The 17098-nt window shown below is 36.1% G+C and overlaps 1 protein-coding gene across 2 annotated transcripts in view; it reads right to left on the bottom strand.

Annotated features, from left to right (window-relative positions):
- PCDH11X (protocadherin 11 X-linked) overlaps positions 1–2238 on the bottom strand; it is a 475689-nt gene extending 473451 nt beyond the window's left edge. For both annotated transcript variants that reach the window (XM_050901950.1, XM_050901951.1), the window contains exon 1: positions 2211–2238. The gene's annotated coding sequence lies outside the window, so the exon portion shown is untranslated. The remainder of the gene's footprint in view (positions 1–2210) is intronic.
- Positions 2239–17098: the final 14860 nt, after the last annotated feature.

The following is a 17098-nucleotide window of genomic DNA, read 5'->3' as shown; positions in this document are numbered from 1 at the left end:
TCTGTTCATGCCTCAAATCTGAAAACTAAATCTCTGCTAATGGAAACAAAAGAAAAGTCATCCACAAACGACTGGCAAGAGAACACGATATCACAATAAGAAATTATATGAAACCACATATGTGATCATTGGATGCATTTCAACTTAAAACACATTTTTATTTATTTAAAAATGGAAGTAAATCTGATTTTAGTCACTTGTGTCAAATCCTTTGAAATGGCAATTGTCAAGATCACCTGTTTAATACATAATGCATTTTGCTTTACTGCCTCGCTGCCAGTTAATAACTTTTGTTATTGAATAGTAGAAAAATACATTTCACAGTGTCTACTAAACAACTGAAGTATCTGTAAACAAGAATAGGAATATTGCTCACAGCTGAATGCTATATTTTCTATTACCTACTTACACTAAATACAATTCTGCCTAGAGTCCAGTCATATACATAACACCATTCTAGAGCAGCAGAAATCAGCTGCCTTCTTCCATCCCCCCTTCAGTTCAAAACAGAGATGATATAACTACACTAACTTACACTTCTCATTTAACCAAAACTTCCATTTGTGAGAACACTGTTCTCAAAACTTATAGAAAAAAAAAAATCAACAAAAACTATATATATATAGCCACTTTTTCTTTTAAAAGAAGTCTTGGGTTTAAAAAAAAAAAAAAATCTTCTATTTATATTTTGTAATTCTTGTTAAACCCAGGATATCCGGAATTTTGCACTAGTCGCATCAAATTCCTGAAGGGGGGGGGGGGGGGGGGAGTTCTCCTGGGTGTCAGGATTCATATATTAGACTTTAAATGATATCAGAACCTTACTTTTTCTATACATTTCTTTTTCAATCACAAACTTTTATATTTCCATCAGTTTCTCTCTGCCTCAGTATAACATACCCAGAGAAGGCTGAGTGTCCTGGGGAATACTCTCACAGATTTTTGTAACAAGTTCTCACAGTACTCCAAGCCTGAAAGGAAAAGAGTAGCTGAATTTTTACCATACTTCCTGTTCAGCAAATTATCAGTGTGCCTACGTAAAACAGGACCAGGAGATTACAGCAACAAAACAAGTATAAAACGTATTTTAGTATTTGTTTATTCCGACCTCCCATCAGGCTGTCTGGAAATGGACACTGTGTTCCATTTCTGATGCTAAGGCTCGTGAAGGATCATGTTAAAACATACAAAATTCATACACTTATGCAGTCCTTAACTAATGTATTTCATTACTTATTATTGTAATTAATAACTAGCTAAGCATCAAATAACTTATTTTCTTCTTCCTCGGTAAAATGGGATAGTTCAGGTAATTTTAAGTTCATCCTTGCAAACACTTCACAGAAGTAAAATGTCTCCTATTCAATCTATTTCCTTCAAGCAAAAGTTTATACAGTACAGCAAAAAAGAGAATTTTAACAGCAGCAGAGTCTCCATGGAAGTCTTTAGATAAGAAACAGTATGTTTTTCATCCAGTGGCAGCATAGCTATTCATTTTCATATGGGATTTTTTGTTGTTAAAGATAGCTTAAATGTAAATGAGATTCAAACCAGAAGGTACTGGTCAAGAGTTTAAAATATAAAATAAATCATAAAAGAAGTTTTCTATACCTTAGCATATATCTCACCAATTAACAACCTAATGCCCATGTTTGTCCAAAGTTGTCACATGTAACATATGGATACAATACATAAGAATACATATTTATAAATAATAAACTGAACTCTGGAATCTCTAAGAGTACCATGAACATGAGAACTAATTGCATGTGTTGGAAGGAATTTTCTCATAATATATGTATGGGTCCAAAAAGCAATCAACACGTTTTTTAGCTAACTGACCCTATCTAAATACGCTATATGAATAAAACATCACAGTATGTAACATAAGACTCTCCTAAGAGAACATAATTTGAAAGCAAGGCTTTTCCAAGGGCAGAACAAAACCACCTGAAGATAAGTTACATTAGAATATAAAACAAAACCATAGTCCTTTTATGGAGAGAAAAAAAAAACCAACAACTGATTGAGACAAAACAGAAAAATAAGATTATAAACAAGTGTCTCTCCACTCGCTGTCCTGGCAGGCTAGCTCCTCCCAGACAGGCTTGCCTGTCCTGAGGCAAGCTGAGCCCAGCTAGCTTAAGGGCTTACCACTCCCTCCACAGACCCTCAAGCAGTTTCTAGGAAAACCCTTTCTTTTTTGTTACCTGAACACAAAGACAAAGCCACCACCTTTAGCTTTGGAAGGTCTTGTGACAGAAAGTGCGGGAAGACTGGGAAAATACCACAGTTTACTGGCTCTATCCTCAGACCCTCGTAGCCGCCTTCAGCCGGGCGGGTCCGAGGACAGCACCGTAATGGCGCCACCCGCTGCTGCCCCCACTGCTCAGCGCAGAGCGCCGCCCCACGTGACCCTCCCCCCCACCGCCTCCTTCTCGAAGCTTCCCGGGAGCGGGCGGGGCTGCCGCCTTCCTCTCGGCGGGTCGTTCCTGCCTCAGCCGGCTTCATGCCGACGCCTCTCACCGAGGGCTGCTCCCACCGCCTGGTGAAAGAGGGACATTTGACAAGGTACCCCCATCGAGTACCATTGTCTAACAAACATAAATGAATGGTAAATAGTAAACCTGTTCGGTAGAAACTGTGGTACATGTGTGTGTATTGCCTTTTGTATTAGATATGCAGGTGAAGAAAACGGGGGCAAAGAGAGGCTGTAATTTTTTGTAAACTTTTACTTGAATAAGCACTTACAAATTCCCTGCAAATTCTGTCCCAAGTTACCACAGGCTGGCCTATGTAAATGCCAGTGTTTCACAGGTTCAGGTGGAGAGGTTATTGTGTGCTCCCTTTCCTGAAGCCACTTCAGTGCAACACCGTTGGTACAGACTTTCAGGGGTATGAGGAAAAAAATCCCTGTATGTAGAGTCTATAAAGCACTTTGGGGATAGCTCAAAGTGAAAGGTGCTGTATACATAAAAGGTGTTAGCGATAGCAGCTGCAGCGTAGTTTGGCATCACAAAAATTTTCTCTGAGGAAGAAGTGAACCACCCTTTTTCTTCTACTAACTATAGGAAATAAATGGATATAAAAGAAAATGAAAAGCAGTTTGATAAAAGATTTCTTGTGGTTTATTAAGTGGGAGACCAAAAGCATCTGAGTTTGATCCCAGCTGGTTATAGTTAAAAAGATTAAGATCAAGTCTTACTAATTCATATCTTACATTATTAAGGTCATGACTTTATCTTTTATGATATAATATAGAGTAAATATATATTTAAAATTCAATCAAATTCAGTAATATCGTTTGATTATTTCCTTGTGACACAACTCTGTCTTTAATTACCTGTTGTTCTTCCAATTGTCCTAAGGAGAAATTCTCTCCTTACTACATTTGTAGCTTGAAATGACCTTTATTTCAATATGTTGATACAGTGCAAGTAATTAAAGATAGTAATAACAATAATAATTATTTTATACTGTGCTTTCTGTAATTTTTTTTCACATTATTTGATGTAAGTTTCAAACAAAAGATGTATAGCAAATTATGCATGAGTTACAACAAAATTTAACTTAATCCTTTATATACTAATGGAGTAGGACTGAGTTTTTTAATTACTCAATATTAGCATATGTATGACTATGAAAGATAAACCAGCTTTTGAAAGGTGAAATAATGTAAATTTTTAAGAAATTTCTCTAACTAGTAAAAAGTATCATGCCTTATTGATATATTAGAAAAATACTTCTTTAATTCTATAGTTTATATAGACAAAAATGTACAGTATTTTTCTCTGTTATTTTAAAAACCAAAACAAAATGACACTGGAATCATCTAACTGTTCTGGTAAAATACTTTCTAGTGCATAGCACCTCCCATCGTGACAGATCCCCAAAGTGCTGTAGAGATTGCAAACACATGGATTGCTTCTCAAAGCACTGAAATGCTGTGCCAGGAGCACTACGCTAAAGTGATTCTGGAAAGGTGATTGAAAACTAAATTATCCAGTGGAAATGATGGAGCATAGCTGTTTAGACTTGGGAGAAAGCAGCTACCAAAAGTCAGTCAGACTACTTGTACAAAAAATACTCAGTAAAAAGAGTCACAGAACTGGATGAAACAGAATTATAAGGATACTTTAAAATGTGTTACAGCAGTTTGATGTGCAGGGCCTGGTTATGCACTTTAAATTTTGTTTTACCTGTATAGTAAATATGGTTTAAAAAGCAGAGGATCTGGTTAACAATTTTCTATTAAATTGATTCAAAGCTCACTGAAATCAGTGGCATCTTCTGTAGGGTTTACAAAATTTGCTGGAACTATAGCTCTGGAAATCGAATGCCTTAAGTGTAAAGTAAGAGAGCCTACATAACTCAACAACAGAACTTTATTAAATATTTGGATAGACTGTTATGTGTCAGCATTGAATACTTAATTTTAGATTTTATTACAAATGTCAGGCCAGATCAAAACAAGCTATGCTCTTGACTGAAGCCTGCCATGGTAAAGCTGATGCTTAACAGAATCTGAGAAAACCGGATTTTTAAAGTTTTGCCTCGATCCATAAACTTTATAAAGAAACTATAGCTCCTTCATAAACTGTACTCAAATAATGGAAAATGTGTTGTTTGCATTTCTTCACTGCCTCCTCACTGAAACCTGTCAACAATTAGGATGAAATAAAAGGGGTTTTGTAATGTGGACAAAATATTTCTAGCTAGAAATCTGCGTGTCCATTGACTTGGTGTGGCCAGCCTACTGTCAGTGATGTCCAGACACAGGTGATGTGGCATAGACTTAGGCTTGTAATGTAGAACAGAAAAGTTTGGGATATTATTTCCCATCCGTTCTCCTTGTGACACAGTGCAAGAGGATGAACAGCTTCAAAAGGTTTTTAATGGAGGGGCAAGTCATAACTACATTAATAATGAGAACAGTGGACATCTGTATATCAGAGTCCTGTAGCTCATTGATGTTCATGAAAAAGCTTTTAAAAATCATATTGAAGCGTATTTTCTCACACAATATCATGGGCCCATGATGTGTTTTATCATTACTGGTACACTGCACAGAACATTTTTGAAGAAAATAGAACATTAGTTCTTGAAAGTAGGAATTAAATGAGGAAAAATCTTAAAGGAATAATGTGAACAATGATTAAAGTTTCAAATAGATGTATATTCTTCTTCCTCTGTTTTGTATAAAAGTCATGTCCCTACTCCACAAACCGATGTGAAAAAACTGATTTTGCATATAAATGGAGTGACTTCACCAGTTGATAACAGCTTATTATTTAAATGTAAGAAAGACAGAAAAGAGCACAAAAAATACCACAAAACACATACCAGCCTTTTAGCTGAAGTAATCACAACACAGAGAATCTTTGAATAACACAGGATTGTATTAAATACTGTATCGTTTGTAAGTTTTATCATGCTTCACATTTTGGTGACTTTGCCTGTTTCAGTCAACTAGAAATGACCAAAGGCTTTTTGGTTATTTCTGGAAATTAGATGTTTGTATTAGGGTTGTAATAGAAATGTCATGAAAACACATCAGATAGACTGCTCCTTTACATCAGCTAATTATGCCTCTAAATCTAGGACCTACCAAGAAAATGGGTGTTTTTCTTTATATGCAGAAGTTGTTTTGAATGACTTAAGATCAACGCAAGTGACACAAGGACATAATTATATGTTGCTTCACAAGATAGAGCAACAGTGATAAGATTAACTGCTCAATTACTGGTATAAGAAGTAGAAATATTGATTTGTGATTAAATGAATAGAGAAAATAATAACATTTCAAATCTTTAACCTCTGACAATGTAACTGTCAGTCAGAACTCCTAATGATTTCCAGTAAAATAGATGCTCAGAACTTATAAAATTCAAACCCTGAGTGTTTAGTAAAGAAAACTTGGTATTCTGTTACTAAAATCTATAAGAATTCCAGTGTTGCGTTATATGCGATATGTATTAAGTGCACTAGAGCAGATTTCCCAAAGAAAACGTTCTATTCTGGTATAGGAACTGGAAGTATTAAAGTATTGTGGTATTGAAAAGTAGCCACAATTTCTATTGCAACATAATCATTAGGAAGAAAATATTGGAAGGTTTAACAGGATTACTGGAATACTTTCCTGGACCTTAATGATGTTCGTCCCATGTATACTGCAAAGTATACTTTCAATTTTTTCAAACATGCCAGTATATAAAAAGGGTGTGATATGGTGTCTTAAGTTTGCAGATCTATTTGCCTAATAAAATTCCACTATATTTTATGTGACGCAGTACATTATACCTATTTTCTGATGTCCAGAGATGATGAATTCCTAGAGGCAGTCTAATGTCTCACAGTGATGTTTCTCTATGCGTCGGTAGAAGCATGTGTATCATCAGTAGTTCGTTCACGACTGCTACTACCAGCATTAGTGATGCATTTTTTTTTTTTATTGTGCGCCACGCATCACAGATTTTTTTCTTTTTTTGACAGAGTTTGAGGAGGCATATTATTCCTCAGTGCACAGTGTGGATGGATGCTGCATTGTTTTAAATGGAGAATTGTTCTCTGTAACCTGAGGGATACTGCCAAGTCTGATTTCTTTAAAATCAATTCAAGAGATTCATGCTCAGACTTGGCTGGAGTATGGAGGCATACACTTTTTGATCAAATCACAAAAATACAAGTTCTTGTAGTTCCTCTTCTATTGGGATGCAATGTTTTCTTGTAGGGAAAAAAAAAAATTAGACGTTTTCATGGAACACACTATGTTCTCCCATATATTTGCTGGTGTGTTTTACTCAGATTAAAGCACAAAAATATCAGGTTGAAGTATCTTTTCTGTCCTAGAAAAATATGATCAGTCATCTGAATCTATTGTTTAAATTCATATCATTTCAGCAGAAAACGAAAAAAGTAATTACACTAGCCACACAATGCCCTTTCTTATACAATTAGAAATCAGTGCAATGGAGCTTTCTGTTGTTTGTTCATTTATTTGTTTTATAACAGAGACATTAGGGGAATTCAGTTGAAAAATATCTGCAAGATGAATTTCCAAGCTGATGACCAAAACAGTGTTGCCTGGAATGCAGATTGTGTTCCATTCCTTGGTTCAGATATATACTTCTCACATGGTGTCTGCAGAACAGTAAAAGCTTTGCACTCTCCTTGACTGCTAATGTTTTAGAATTCTATCAATGATAGATAAAATAATCATTAGAATTTCAGCCATCTCATTAGTCTTGCACTTGACCTGAAACTAAGAAGGTGAATAATCATATTGAAATAAATCCGTGGTTAATTATTTAACTGTTCTTTAATGAAGGCTTGTTATTGAAATGATTGTTTCATTACATTTTAAATAAATAAAATCAATACTTTTTTCTTTTAAATCAATGTCCAAAAGCTCAAACCTAACACCACCTCAAGTCACCACGTATCTCCTACTGACACTAACAAGAGTCACAGACCAACAAATGAAAACATCAAAACTGCTGAAAAATATAGCTTATCATGGTTTGGTCTAGCACAGGACTGGGGCTGCAATACTCAAAGACCACAGGTCATGTCTAGCCTTCAGTTACTAAAAACCAAACCAAAGAAAAAAAAAAACAGCAAGGTGTTGCTTTGCTTACTGCTCTTAATTACTGTTTTCTATAGATTGCTATCCGAGATCAGATTGAGTATATGTGTCCAACTAACTCCTAAAACATTAGCTGTTACATTTGCTCCTTAGAAACAATAAATAATACTGACCCTTTTTATGTTTCTGAGCATAATCCATTAGGTTTCTAAAACAAATGCAACTACTACATTGTACTTGCCAGTTTTTAACTTCCCTCAGGAGAACTAAGAGCTTACAACTTAGAGAATATACAGATTGGTATCCCATCTTTCGGTGGGAAACTTTGATCTTTTATGGTAGTGGGAAGGAAAAAAGACGCACATATAGCTAGATAGTTTTTGATGTTAAGACTGTTAAGACATTGCTGGGTAAGAGAAGAATGATTTCACTATAATTATGAGTGAGTTACTAGTCTTCCTTAAGCAAACATACAGAGAGGAACTAAATATTGTCTGCAAGGCAAGAACAAAATAATTGTGTGCTAAGTTGGTTTTAGGTAGGTTGTACTATCTGCAGATTTCCATGCATATGTTACTTTGCATTGGATAGTTTAAATGCATCATCCTCTATTAGAAATTAAAGATGCATTTTTATTTACTTATTTTTCACTCTGCTTTTGCAAATTGTCTTTGCGTAAGTCTTCATTACTATGTTTTAGCAAGCAGGCCACCTAGTGCCTAACAATAACAAGTACTCTATAATGACCTTAAGTGTTCTGCAAGAAGTAACAGTACACTTCGTCGACTGGGTATCAAAATCATGTTGCCATGTTTCAACTCTGCAAGAATAATAGAGAATTAAGTTTTCCCACCCTAGAGTAAGATTGTGACAGTTTCCTGTAAAAAATTTAAATATGGACTAGTTATGCATCTTTTTCTTGTTAAGAAAGATAAAATTATTTTCTTTAAAAGCTAATTTTGTAAGTAATCAAGCTACTTGTAAGATTTAAATTATTTCAATCTGTTGCTGAAAAAATAAATGCCAGTCTTTTTCTACAAGTGAGATTCCCATTATTCTTGGACACATGTGATTTCTAATTTAATCTAATAAAAAGAAGAATAATGTAGTATTTTAGTAGTGTGAATGACACATCTGGTAGTACCATTGCAAGGGGTATTTCCTCCTCATTTAATTTATGTCAGTATTTTAGAGTCCAATTCAGCTTCTTTTAAGATTGTTGGTAAAGTTTTCATAAACATCAAGAGATACAGTGCCTATTAAGCTTTCTGTTTCATCTTGGCAATATACTGCTTTCCTGTATACTGGAATTAAAATTCAATAATCTCAAGAAGCAGCCAGTAGTCTCTCAAAGTAAAAAAAGACTACTTCTTTCTTTACTCAATTTTAAATTGCCCTTAGTGCCTTCCTTGGAATAGTGAGATTTTAAGCCTGTGGAAGGGCTATGTTCAAAGGTATTAGAAGATACTGAAAATATTTCCTTATACAGATTCTACAGGCTAATTTTCAAATATCTTAATTTGACATGTCTTCATGAAAGTATGTCAGATCACAAATGGTTTAGTCAGAACCAATGCTTTAGTCTTCCTGAACTTCAGTGGAACTTAGGTTCCCACAGCACCAGAAAATGTATATCCAGTGCTGGATATGTCATCCAGTGCTCTTAAAGTCCAAGTTAAATATTTTTTCAAAAACCTGTTTACTCTGGAAAGCATAATACCCTGAATCTTCTGGTTCAATTTATAAACTTATTTAGGATTTGTGTGTGTGTATATACACTGCTTATATGGAAAAGAAATAATGAAAAGCAATCAGTGAAATAAACTTCTTTGGAGCATTAAACCAAAATTTAAGAGAACATGCCCACTATTTACAAATCTACCTCAAGGAACAGTTAGAGATTTTCTTTCCCCAAGATACTAAACATTCTGTAGGTGACTGTGACCATATAACTGTCCAATACTATCCAACATCATTTAGATTGCAATGCATTTACTACTGATGAGATTTACTTTGGGCATTTATATTTATTAAAAACAAACAAACAAACAAACAAAAAAAAACCCCAAACCACTCCAAGGTGTTACACCTGCCTAGAACAGGTAGTAAATTCTAAATGTGTTTGAAAGAAAAGAATCTTTCCTTCTGTGGTAAATGATAGCTCCCATTTGCCAAATTTCAAATCTAAAATTTAGATTCATAACAATAAAATTCCCCTGTAGCATTTTGTGAGCTTTCTGGAGTTTCACAGGGAGAAGGAATTATCCTTCCTGAAACATTATAGTCTTATTACCCATCTCTTGATCTATATTAGTCATGTATTAGAAGGGTAAAGGATGCCCATCCATACCTGCTTGATTGATTACTTCCGCTTTTCTGATTTGAAAGGCATCATCCCTACTCAAACATTAATAACAGCAAAAAAACCCAAATTGAACCTTTATTTAGCCCTTGTCCCAAAGAATCTGGGGAGTGTAGAGCCAGTAATATCTGGGGTAATTAAAAACAGAGTACATGAACCAGATCATGACATGACCATGAATCTCTCCCATGATGGATTTTTAGTTGAATATGAAAGTTACAACATATGAAATTAAAATTTATCAAAACAATGCAATCTAATACCAACATGCTGGGGTGAGACAGCATTCCCAGAACTAAGAATCATGGGCTAAATTGGTTTCTAATGGGGATACAGTGGACAGTATCATAATGTAAGGATTAATTTTCAGGTTTGCTGGGGCTCCTGAAGCTGACAGAATTTTCACTTTTTCCAGTCTTGAGGAATCAATTATGAAGCAGGATCCAAAAAGTGAAAACATCAATACTGGCTGCAAGAATGGCTGCACTACCAATGCTGCTTGTCCTTTGCTGCCTAGCGGTTTTCCTCCTTTCAGAGTGACAACTGTAAAAGAACTTAATCTAACTACATGTTAGAGTAGAGGACCTGTGACTGGTTGTTATCATCAATGTGTAACATCCCTTGGGTGACAGGTTCTCTCATTCATGTGAGTGCTCATGCATATTGACAAGGACGCTGTCTGCCAAAAATGACAATACTGTACAATATTTCTTTAGCTGTATCTTGCCTTCTAGACTGGTGCATGCCACAGGATAGTCTGCTAACCCAGACTCTTTTTCACAAGTAGATCCTACACCAACTGCATTCTTTCAGGTCTTTAAGAACCAGGGTCCTTCCCTGGAAATCTGATTTTTTTTTCTGATACGAGTGAAGGGACTTCAAGGGAGTGAATTCATGCATAACAAGGCTTGTCCTATTATAAGGCTAATCTATAAGGCTCTGTCTTTATTCTTTCTATCCTCAGCATAAGACCAGATTAGAAATAGCAACAAAAGGTTTTGGTTTCCTGACAGACTAAAGTAGGCTGGAGGGACAATGGAATTGGCCATTGCAATTTCAACGTTGGCATCTATTCTAAGCTCAAGTACCATACACTGCTGCAAGCGGAGTGTAAAAATGACGGCATATCTATGTATCAAATCTAGTCCTGCAGTAGAAACACTGGTATTATTTGCAAAGTGGTTAATCATTTATAATTCTTCTATTTGAGGAAATGGCCAATAGTATTAGCCATGCAAGCCTCTGTGGGCTAATGTAATTAGTCTTACGCATTTTAAGACCAGATAGAATGGTATTAGAGAGAATGGAGGACTATTTTAATTGGATGATGGCAAAATCCCCCTAAGCACTATGGCGGTCTCCTGTGTTCAAAATCCTTTAAAAAGTTCACAGATTCCAATTGTTTTCTGCAGTAACAGTATTTCTATCTAAATTATATTAAATGTGTCAGCTCATTTCCAGAGTAAAAATGATAAAAGCACATTCAACTTCTGCAAAGCTGATCACTTTAAAGAAAAATATAAGATAATTAAAAGCTGTTACAACTGACAATACAACACTGCAGCTTCAAAATTCTCCCCTAATTACAGCTGCTAACTTTTAATAGCAACTGTAACACTGAGTCAGATTTGACATTACAATAGCATCCCAACCTCTTCTTTGGGAGAAAGGCTCTTGGGAAAATACAATTACAAGGTGAGCATATCCAGCCAAGACCAATGCAAGTTTTGAAAAGCCAGTGATTGCTTTCATTTTTATTCTTGTTGTGAAATCTAGATTAGTTCCCCTTTGTTTGAATGCAGTCTTTTTAACAAGGTCAAATGTAACCAGGTAGAGCTGATTCCCTGAAAACATTAAGGGGCCTTAAAGGGAATGGGCACTGCTCCTTGAAAAGACCTTCTTCTATAGGTAATTTCTGAGCCAAGCATAGGGCTGATATAAATAGCTTTATACCATTCCTGTTCTTGTAAAGTATTTGCATGACAGGATAGAGGAAGGGCATTCTGAAGCATATTGTACTTCTTGGTTTGGTATTAATTAACCTTTTCTTAGTTTGGTATTAATGCGTTACAGAAGGCAGAGAAATTCTGAAACTGCTATAGCTTAAAAATAGTGGATGTTTTTGCCTTCCAGGAATATAGCGTTTCCATTGTCTTTAACAGGGATTAAAGGAGGGATGAAAATGAAAATTAGAGCCAGTTAGGTTTTTTCTCAGCTGTATAACAGGAGCTGTTGACTCCTGGTCTCCCAGTCAGCCTGGCTGAAGATTGAGCCAGCACGTGTCGCCTTTAAGTTTGTGCAATTGGCATTTCTTTCTACGAAAGGATACAAAAGTGGAAAGGTCTGAATTCCTTATCAGCACAAACTGAGAAAATTCCCATGATGGACATTTTGTCCAGAGCCTGGGAAGACTTTATAGGTCCTGGACTTTATAAGTTACCTGCAGGTTTAAAGTCTTAAGGCTACACAACTCTATCCTCTAAGGACACTTACTAACCCTCATGTGAATTTAGGTGTATATACTGTATCTGACAACCTTTAAACCAAAGTGCTTTTTAAACCAAAGCAGTTTCAGTGATTCTTATCCATCACTGAGAATTTGCTTATATGAAGAAGTAGTTCCATCAGATTGTATCGGTGATTCAGTGCACGGAGAAATGGCAAAATATCTTATGAAAAAGAAAACACACAAAACTTAATCACTGGTTTGCTGTACTGAAATGAATGCTAAGATCATTCTAAGATCAATACAGTGTTAGAACAAAAACTGAATCAAATTCTTTTCTCAGTCAGTGGTTTAGGTTTGTCAAATTAATGGGCAATTCTTTGTAGACTTCATGGCTTATCCTGTCTGTTTCTCACATTAAGCAAAATTACTATTAAATAATTCTTTCTGAGGAAATCTTTTGGCTTAAAGCTAATGCCAACATGCAGGTATGGAAGATTTATTTCTGTAGAGTTGGACCTGCGACACATCCGAGCAGAAGGAAGAGCAGAGGAACATAATGCTGGGTTTTTCTGTGTCTAAAGTATCTTCTGACTTGTGGTATTGCATAATTCCCAAAGAGTGATACACAGTCTATTTTGAGAAAGGGTGGAACAGAACAGTGAGAAAATATGAAATATTGACTTACCACCCCTTAACAGAAATCTTCCTTAAGATCCAGCTGCTTGTAAAATCCATATCTCTGTCACTGAATAGCTACTAAGAGCTGCGCCCAGGACACTTTCGAAAGGAACCACCATCCTGTTCCCATAGTAGCACATCAAGACACCAGTTAGATATCCTGTATCACAAGGGTCTGATCCAAGGGTCTGCAACAAGGCAGTTTCTAGGCAGCCATCTTGCTACATTTCTGGTTACATTATAATTATTTTAAAATATGTGGCCATCATGGAGTGGACTATGTAGAGCAATTAATACGGACCCATACCTTGGTGCCATCTGCTATGAAATTTTCAGAGGACTTAAATGTGAACCATGTGAAACCCTTTCAAGACTACTCTTGGTCTGACTATACCCTATATAGATGTCCTAGTTTTGGCTGGGATAGAGTTAATTTTCTTCTTAGTAGCTGGTACAGTGCTGTGTTTTGGATTTAGTGTGACAATACTGTTGATAACATGCTGATGTTTTAGTTGTTGCTAAGTAGCGCTTATCCCAAGTTCAGGATTTTCCAGTTTCCCATGCTCTGCCAGCAAGCAGGTGTGCAAGAAGCTGGGAGGGAGCACAGCCGGGGCAGCTGACCCGAACTAGCCAAAGGGATATTCCATACCATGGAACGTCATGCCCAGTATATAAACAGGGAGGGAGTTGGCCAAGAGGAGCGGATCGCTGCTCTGGCATCGGTCAGCGGGTGGTGAGCAATTGCATTGTGCATCACTTGTCTTTTCTTGGGTGTTATTTTTTTGTTGTTGTTATATTCCTTTTCATTACAATTATTATATTATTATTATTAGTAGTAGTAGTGTATTTTATTTTACTTTAGTTATTAAACTGTTCTTATCTCAACCCATGAGTTTTTCTTTTTTTTCCTCCTCCCCACCCCACTGGGAGGGGGGCGGGGAAGCGGCTGCGTGGTGCTGAGTTGCTGGCTGGGGTTAAACCACGACAATAGACCACACTTATCTCCCTGTCTCATCGGGTAGTAGTCAGCTATGCCGAACCTATGACATTCACTCCAAAATGATCATGGGGAGGAAAAACATTGTCAGTGTTGTTTCTGGTCTCATCTGGTTTTAAAAGTAATTGAAGAGGAACATTTCATTCCATTTAAAGTATCCCAAGAGTAGAAGTTAGTGGAAAAGAACTTCTAAGAGCAAATGAGGAAGATTCTAAAAAAAAATACCCGAGGGATCATATCTCAGACACAAATATTTTTTTAAATTACAGGTGCTCATAATTACTTGTAAGGGAGAAAACTAATTATGGCAGTCTTCAGGGAGCTTAAACATGGTAAATACTGAGAGAAAGCAGCCTGGGTTTTTGAAAGTTATTTGTATACATTGCTTACACTTTCAGTCCTTGCTGGTATGTAAGCATCTCTCTTTTCTTTTTTTTTTTCATTTTGTTGTTACACATAAGTATTTTTATTTATGTTAAATAATGAGAAAGAAACTTCAGTTCTTTCTGAATTTCCTGCTTTTAAAAGTTTTAAAAGGTTTTCTTCTTATAAACAGAGAATATTCCTGTGCTTACTAAAAGAACGCATGAAATCTTGTGTTCATCAACAAAAAAAGCTGTCTGAATGTATTCTGTATTGCCAGTATATTTAAGCCATGGTGGAAAAATGTAATTTTTTTTTTTTAAATGTGAATGAATGTGTTCTTGTACTGAGACAAATAATAAACATTGAAATATTTTTCATATATTACTATGTAAAATTGCTGTTGTACTAGAGCACACCATATGATAACAGATACAGATGTGGCTTAAAACATCACATTCAAACATTTAGAACAGCTAAATATGTTTTGAATAAGGATTTTGCATATGTCCTAGCTACTGGTATCTTCTATATACGATGTATTGAATCATTGTTCAGACTCAAATTACCACAACCCCAAGGAAAATGTGTACAAGCTACAAGCCATGTGTCCCTTTCTACGTGTCAACTATGTTGGCAAAATAAGGAGCAGAGAAGAAAAAACTCAGTTTTATTGTGTATTACTTAGCTAGTAGATTACTACAGCATGTCTGGATTCATCAGTAAGTTCTAGAGTTAATCACAATAAATTAGAATTAAGTATGCTTTTTACACAATTAACTATGACTACTCAGCACTGTAGTTTATCATATATGGTTTCTGGTTGCATGTCATTCAGACAGATGCTATGAGCCTTAAAAATCTCCTCTTCCACTGACTTTAGTAAAACAGAAAGGATGGAAAAACTGAATGAAAGAAAATAAACATTTTTTCCATTAGAGAAAAATAGGGTCCCCCTTCTTCCAATCTTCTTCCTGTTTTTTATACAAAAATATTTTAAATAAACCAAACCAAAGCCTACCTCAGTATAATCCCAATAAAGCCAATGGCATAGAGATACAATTAATTTTAAAGAACAGTACAGCCATGTACTATATTATTTTGATTTGTATTGACCTTCCATTGACTTGGACAAGACTTCCATTGCCCTAGTTCGATTGGAGTCTGTGTTAATTTTGAAATTGTGAGAGATTCAGTGTTACAGTATTTCTGATCTTGTATCAGTCCAGAATAGTTGCATAGCAAAAATTCTGTTGTATAAAAGGCATAAATTGTCTCTAATATTATGGCATTGCAAATTTTGTCCCCTGAATGCTAAATTTGATGACAATGAGTAACTACTTGCTGTAGTGACTAGTCATGGACTCAGTATATGTCTTATGGGGCTTTAAAATACAGCACCTTGGAAGTGAAATCCTGTGAGTGAACAGTTAAAGATCTTTTTTGTTATCAGCTTTTTACTTGGTACAGCTAATTAAGTGATTGGTTAGGTCTAATTCTAATATTCTTTTTTGTATACTTTGCACTTAGATCTAGATTGTTTGAATTTGTAACAAGCAGTCTCATTATCTATTCCATCTAGGTCCCAGTGACAAATTCTTAAATGACCAATCAGTAATTAATTACCAGAAAATAGCTACACCTCACTGAATTTGGTAAAATGTGCCTAGTTATACAAGTATGTTAATTAAGAGATTCCTGTATATTATTTGATGTGTTATAGCAGTCTAGAAGTGATATTCGATCAAGATCCTGAGGGGACAAAGGAAGCCAAGTAGCAGAGTACAGACCCCAGACTTTAAGAGGACAGACTTCAGTTTAGGCAGGGATTTCTTTTGGGTGGGTGAGATCCTGTGTGAGGCAGCTCTGAAAGAAAAAGGAGCTCAAGAGAGCTGGCAGACCTTTAAGGGCAACATTCTGCAAGCAGAACACTCCATTCTGATAACCCAGGAAAATAAGCAGACATACCAGGAGACCTGCTTGGTTTCACAGGGAACTCGTAACTGAGCTCCTGTACAAAAAGGACATACACAGGACATGAAAGTGAAGACAGACAATAGAAACTTTGCCTCTCTACCTCTGTCTTTAGGGAAAAGGTCTTTGTGCCTAAAGACACAAGGTTCAAGGAGGAAAGGAACTACCAGCATGGAAAAAATCCCAGGAGGACAAAGCCAGGCCCTTTACTGAGCTGCACAGTGAGAGAACAAGAGACAGGCTCATAAGCTGAAATGGGGAAGGTTCTGACTGGATATTATGGCAACAACCCCCCCCACCACCCTTGGGATAATTAAGCATTGGAGCAGGTTGCCCAGAGAGGCTGTAGAATCTCTCTCTGTGAAGGTTAAGACCTGACTGGACAAAGCCTAAAGCAACCAGATCTGAATTCAGTGCTGACATTGCTCTGAGCAGGAGGAGATTGGACTAGAAACTCCCAAGGTTCCTTGCTATGTGAATTATTCTATGAGTCTATAAAAATTTAATCGCAAGGATAAGATACAGGTATAAGTATGAGCTTGATTTGTGGAATGCAGTACTTTCATTTCTTTAATCTTGTGCCAGGGTAAAGGTATAAATAAAACCTTCACAGCTATTACATTTGTGTCAGGTCAAGAAGTCCGTGTCAGTTTTTTAGTATCAGCCAAAGATTACCAAAGACAAAAACCT

This window comes from Gymnogyps californianus, chromosome 9, assembly GCF_018139145.2.
Source record: "Gymnogyps californianus isolate 813 chromosome 9, ASM1813914v2, whole genome shotgun sequence".
Lineage (NCBI taxonomy): Eukaryota > Metazoa > Chordata > Aves > Accipitriformes > Cathartidae > Gymnogyps > Gymnogyps californianus.
The sequence above is the reverse complement of the archived record's forward strand: the minus strand, read 5'-3'. Positions and strand labels throughout refer to the sequence as shown.